This window comes from Trachurus japonicus, chromosome 21 (assembly GCF_045865225.1).
Source record: "Trachurus japonicus isolate A0001 chromosome 21, Traja_1.0".
NCBI classification, from domain to species: Eukaryota; Metazoa; Chordata; class Actinopteri; order Carangiformes; family Carangidae; genus Trachurus; species Trachurus japonicus.
Genome location: NC_140927.1, coordinates 30348421 through 30355520, shown reverse-complemented (window position 1 = coordinate 30355520; position 7100 = coordinate 30348421).

Below are 7100 nucleotides of genomic sequence, written 5' to 3'. Positions count from 1 at the left end.
AGTCTGACGTCTTGTGTTCATCTCTCTCTCGCTCTCTCTGCAGGACGAGCTCTGAGGGGAAGAAAGGAGAAAAAAAAAAAAAGGAAAAACGACCTGCGATCTGATTGGTCAGGGAGCGACAGAAGCGGATTTGATTGGACCAAGCTTCGTGATTGGTCGACAGACACTCCTGGAAGAAACCGCAGCTGTAACGCAGACGGACAGAAGGACACTGACCGTTACCTGCTGCTGCTGTGCTGTTGAATGTACCGGACACTTCTGCCTTGTTTTTATTTTTGTTCTTATTTTTATTTGTTTTTATTTCGTCTCCATCGTTCGTATTTACTCTATGAAGTAAAACTGTGGGACACTTGAATAGTGGACATGTTACTGACACGCACATGCACAACACGCACATGCACACACACAATCGGACGTTGACATAGTGTTGTATTTTATTGTTCATGTAGACACTGTTGGACTTTCGGAATAAAATGGTGTGTTTCTGTTAAAACATTTAAACAGTCGCATCAATTATAACCTGAACTGCATTTTACTTTTTTATTAGACCTCAGATGTCACATAACATTAAAACGATTTGTCAGTTCATCAATGAGTTAATTGATAGAAAATTAATGGGCAACTGTTTTGATATTGGGTTCGCTGTTGAACCAAAAATACCAAATATTCTCTAGTTTTTCCTCAATTTTCTGGTTTTATATCGGATATTTATGGGAATCTCAATTTCCTGAAGTTTAAAGGACTTTAATGAATAATCTAATATTCAAAGAGATGCTGATTTTCTTCCTTTTAAGTGATAGATTTATTGATTGGCATTGCAGAGTTTGAGCTTGTTTTCACATTGATGGAGGAGGGTGTTTCTCTCAGTGTTTTGTTTGAAACTGAAGTGAAGAACATTTTGTGTTCAGCTGTTTATGGTACTCAGTAGTCTATATTTATAATGAGGAAGAGATGTAATCTTAGGTTATTGAACTTTGGTTAAAAGGCCAAAAGCATTGTTTTATACAACACAGTGCAAGGCAAGCTGAAATTCAAGTGATCGTCTTTCTAAATTATTATTATTTTTTAATCATTTAACATCTGTCAAGCTACAGTAAACAGGAAACTGATCAGTTTTGCTCTGACCCTCTTCACCTTTAAACCGGTGTCAGTTCTCCTTAGTTCACCTGGCCACAGCTTCTCAGGTGAGTTTGTCCAGTGGCTGTGGTTGTTTAACGGTTGTGTTTCTCCAGTTTGACCAACAGGTGTCAGTGTCGCTCCATTTCTCACCTGTTCCTCTGGGAGCTCGGCAGCAAACGGGGAGAACCTGAGGAGTCTCTGCTGTCACACTGATGTCCAGTCCTGAAGACATTTAATGTGTCTCACACTGTTATGGACGGAGGACAAGGATGTCCACATCTGCTACTGCTTGAACCTGAAACAGACTGAACTTAAAGCTGCTGCTCACCGAGTTCAAGCCTGATAAAAACGTGTGTAAATTGTTTTTCTCAGCAGCAGTGCACACTAGTTAGTCCAAAGTTAAACACTTCATGTGGTTTTTATTTTGTTAAAACAACAAGCATCACTAACTAGTGACTCATGTTCTTTGGGATTTGCGTGCAGGAGTCGTATCAAACACCCAAGTTTATAAAACTGTAAAATGTGCGGACTCCTTAATTGTTTCATGAATGATTCATCATCTAAATTAGACAGTATTTTATTAAAATGAAAAATCTTTGCGTACATTCCCCAGTAACCAAAAAAGTGCTAACAGTGGACAAGCTTGCTATTTGCTAACTTGCATTGCCAACATAACATTTCTGAACTCTTATGCTCAGAAACTCAGAAAAAAAGAGCTCGGAGTTGTGAAAAATGAATTGGATGGCGTCAAACCCAGAAATTACAGGTTGAAAATTCGGGTATCATCTCAGAGCTCCCACTTTCTGACCTGGCATCTGCTATGAAACATGGTGACCCTCTACCGAACGGAAACAAAAGTTTTTTGACGATGTTTTCACATCTTTATGCTGCTTCCAAAATAAACATTTCTGCTGCATATATTTTTCATGTTCAGCCACAATATGACTTCTCTCAGGCATCCATGTTTTTTCTCTTCCAAGTTAACCTGTAGCGTGATCAGCCGGAAATTTCCGAGTTGGAGTTCGGACTTCTCTGTTACTTCCAAGTTGTCCTGAACGCAGCGTTAGCTTTACCTGAGTTTGGCTATACTAATTTTGTAAAGGCGTTTGTTACCTTGCTAGTAACTACTTAGACATTGATGGTAGCTTAATGTTAGTGATTGGACGTTAAAGGGGGTGGCTAGCATACTTATTGTGCACATTAGCTAAGGTATAGTATGTGGTGTGGCCATTGTTTGTTTTGTCCTTTGACTTCAATTATGAATTTTAATCTAACTCTGATATCTATATCACTTTATTACATTGACAATATAGCTATAATTGGCTAACTAGCCTCATCGTACTCATCGTTCACGTTAGCTTAGGCATTAGCCAACGTTTACTGGCATATAGGAAACTATAGTTCTGTTTTTCTTTTTTCTAGTGAATTATAAATGTATTGTAAAGTGCCTCCATTATTATTGGAGGAATATCCTTATTAACAGTTTTTGTTATTTTGTTTATTTTTAGGCCTTGAACACTGCTTGTTTGGGACCTGGAAAAAAGGTAGGGATTCAGCTTTTGGATCACTATGCAGGATTGTTAACCTTAACTTTGCTAAATTTGTACCTTAATTAAACAGCTTCATAGTTATTGTGATGGTAAAATAAATGACTTGTAACTTGTTTTAGGGAGAATGTCTTCCACCTAGTGTCTCTTGGCTGAAAACCAACCTTGTAAGATCAGAACCTCCGACCCGGTGTCCCAGCTCTCGTCTCCGCGGCACAAACGCGCCCCGTAACCTGTAATCTCTTGTTTATGACAGGTAAGACTACACAAATATACACATTAACATCATATATGATAAATAACGTTGACCATCGCCCTATGGATTGATTTCTCGCCGCCTTTGTTGAAAACAAATGCACATGGAGGAGAGGAGGATTAGCAACACAGAGGAGAAGAGACCGGACTTTATGGTGATTGATTGTTTATTTTACCTAGATAAAAGATGTTAAATACTACGTAGCATTCACTTATATTGTGAGAATAAAATCCACCCAATAGACAAAAAGTAAAGTATGTAGTAAAGTATGAGGCAGAAACTCTCAGTAATTGGAAATACTCAGGTAAAGGACCACCACCACCTAAAAATGTATTCTTCTACTCTACTGTAATTAACTAAATGACCTTGGGTACTTTCCACTTGTGAATATTATTAAAGCAGGAGATTTTCGGTACACCTCTCCCTCCTCCGCAGCCTCTCTCTGTTTTGTGGGCAGTCCGAGGTCAGCATTGACGCAGCACTGCTCCATAAACCACTGGAACCACTTACTGTGTGTGCGTTCTATTGTTTCATGATGTGAAATGGAGCAGCAAGTTGGACAAACACTCGCTGAGGTATTGTGGGAACCAACCCGGTAATCCTGTGTGTGTGTGTGTGTTTATATGTGTGTGTGTGTGTGTGTGTGTGTGTGTGTGTGTGTGTGTGTGTGTGTGTGTGTGTGTGTTTGGATGATGATGTCAGATTAAAATCATTCTTTGTTGGACTGTTGGAGACCTGGCCATGTGTGTCTGTGACGCTCTGCACTGATTAACTGATATAGTTTCACGCAGATCATCGCAATGATTAACGCACAAAATAAACTCATCAAATGCAACTATTTGTTTTTTTTTTTCAGCGCCAGAAATACTGGACTAAACCATATTGGAAAACTGGATTTCGCCACGACTTGAATACCTGTAAACATCAGACCAAAAAGAGATCAAAATACCAGTAAATCTTGGGATACTGGGGGATAAAATACTTAAGACATGTCTAAAAAACATCAGTGAATGCTGGAGAAAACACATGTGAAATACCACCAAATATTAACCTGGACCACTTGCAGTTATTAGACCAAAGCAGGAATAAACCACTAGTGAAGACTAGATCACACCAGGGCTAAATCAACACAGACTATTGGTTAAAACTAAGTCTCAAACACCAGAGAATATTGGACCAAACATGAACTAAACACCAGTGACTGTTTGACCAAACCAAAGCTTAAAAGATAGTGCAAAACTGAACCTTGGCTAAAACTAAAAGATAGTTGACCAAACAAGGGCTAAAAGGGGATGGTTGACTAAAATATGGCATAAACACAAGAGGAGAACCAACCAAACCAGGGCTTAAACCCTAGATAATGAAAAACTGAACCTTGACTAAAACTCTAAAGGATATTTGACCAAACCAGGGCTTAAAAACCTGAGGATTGTCAACCAAACACCAGAAGAGAGTCAACCAACACACGGCTAAAAACTCCTTAGGATAATTGACCAATCCAGGGTTAAAACACAGGAATTTAGTCAATGAACTAAGGCTAAAAGACAAGGGGAAGATTGATCAAATCAAGGCTAAAACACTGGAGAGGATTGGGCCAAACCAGGTCAGAACCAGACATGGACTAAACACCAGTGACTGTTTGACCAAACCAGGACTAATATAAAACTCTAGATAATGCAAGACTGAACCTTGGCTAAAACTCTAATGAACAAAAATGACCAAACCAAAAAAGGCATAAACACCAAAGGAGAATTGACCAATACGGGGCTAAAACTCCTGAGCATAGTCGACCAAACCAGGGCTAAAATACCAGAGCAAAGTAGACGAAACTAAGCCTACACTGCAAAAACTCAAAGTCTTTCCAAGAATATTTGTCTTATTTCTTGTCAAAATGTCTCAATTTAAGTCAAAACTAATCTCTTTCCACTTAAAATAATTTTAAATAATATTTTTTACTTGTTTCAAACTAATTTTCAATTGAAATAAGTAGAAAAATCTGCCAGTGAAAGCAAGTTTTTTGTGCTTGTAATAAGAAAGAAAAACTTGCTCCACTGTCAGATTTTTCTACTTATTTGAAGTGGAAAATTTGCTTGAAAAAAGTAAAAAGTGTATAAAAAACAAGCTACTTTTTAATGTGATAAGTCTTATTTTAAGTATAATGAGATTTGTTTAGACTAGAAATGACATTTTGACTAGAAATAAGACAAATATTCTTGGTAAGATTTTGAGTTTTTGCAGTGTACAGTCAAAAAGCACAGGATAGTTGACCAAATCAAGGCCTAACACCAGGAAAGAGTTGACCAATCCAGGACTAAAAGGCTTTAGGATAGTCAACCAAACCAGGGTTAAAATACAAGAATATAGTCCACCAACTAAGGTTAAAAGACAAAAAGGGCAGTCCATCAAACCGAGGCCAAAACATGAGTTAACCAAATCAGGGCTGATAGAGTTGACCAAACCGAGAATAAAACACCAACAAATACTGGTACATTTGAATGAGCGAGCTTCTGTGCAGCTTCTTTATCTTCATGTTAACGCGTTAACCTTAGACCTTGACGAGTTCAGCCAGTACCCTGGGATTTGTAACAGTTTGTGTTTGTCCACTATCTGCCCTCTAGTGTTGAGAACTCACTTAATGCAGCTTCATCTGGTCTCAACGAGGTCAGTCAGGATGAAAATAGACTTGTTTGCTGTGTCAGCACTCAGCAACATGAGTAGAGCCACTCAGGCTCAAGAAACAAACTGCACCTTATACCAACACCAGGTGTGTTTTCAGTCAGGCAGTCAGCTGAAGTCACGCTGGAGAGGAGGAGGATCAGGAGGCGTAATAGCAGTAAATCCATGAAAACATTTTCTCTTCCCTCTCATGGAAACTGCAGCTGAGAAAACACTGCTGGAAATTAGTAGCCAGAAACTACTGGAAGCACGCCTACACACACACACACACACACACACACATACACACACTGCACACTGAACATAGCACATACTTAGCACACACACACACTACATGCTGGCTGTGTTTCATGCCGCAGCTCAGTTTTGTTAAACAAACTTTACTCCCATCACCGAGGGTCTGAAGGTTCAGCTCTGGATCCGCTGGTCTGTTCCTGCCTATATTTAGATTCACTCAACATCAACCAGCTTATTAACATTTGAGTTCAGATCAGTTCAGATCAGTCTCATGTTAACTAAACTAAACTAAAGATAATAAATATCATCACACAGCTCTTGTCATTTTAAGGTTTTGCACCAGCATAGATTCAAACTTAGCCAATCACAGGTCAACTCAGAGCTATTAATGTGATGTTAGATTTGTTTTTCATTGTAAAAATCTGTGTGTCATCGAGGTGAAATGTGGATTTGGATTAAACAATTGGCCTAAAGCAACATGACCACACAGGAAGCCCCGCCCATCTCTGTGGAGGCTCCATAAAGTCAGAAAACCAACCATTTTGTTAGCTATTGTTGTTGTTGCATTGTTAGCTAATACAAGCCAATAATATGTGATGGTTGAAAACCATGTTAAAGGGATATTTCATTGCCATAATATGTGCAGGTCACAACTTATCCACCAGAGAGTTTTGGAGTTGTTGGATTGTGTATTTGATGAGTTTGATGAGGGAAACCAAGAAATCCCATGAGCCTGTAGCGTAGCTCAGAGCAGCTCACGGCTCTGCTCCGCCGTTCTAAAAATAGCTTGCACCGACAATGAAAGGTAACAAACCTACTGCTGAGACAATGGATTATGGCAATGGGCCAATTTGCCAAAATGTTGGAACTATCCCTTTAACTTTTGTTAGTAGCATCATCAGCCTTAGGGGCCAAAATGTTGAAATATCCCATTAAAATTTGCATAATATTGTTGCTGCAACCAATTTAAGGCCATAAAAACAAGACTATAGTGTCTGATAAACAGTGTAATGTTCAGCTTTTATTCGCTGTTCATGGACGGAGCGGCCATCTTGGATTGTGAGCTCTGGGTTAGGTTCCTCTGAGCTGGATCGGCGACTTCACTTCATGGGCGTCTCTGATGATGTAGCTGGTCGACTGGGAACTTGGTAAATCTGACTTCCGAGTTCAGATGGAATGAACCATCAGAGGTTTAACTCCAGAAAACAACAACAATGTGACTAATTTAACAGAGTCACATGACTTCAGCATCACCTGCAAATTTC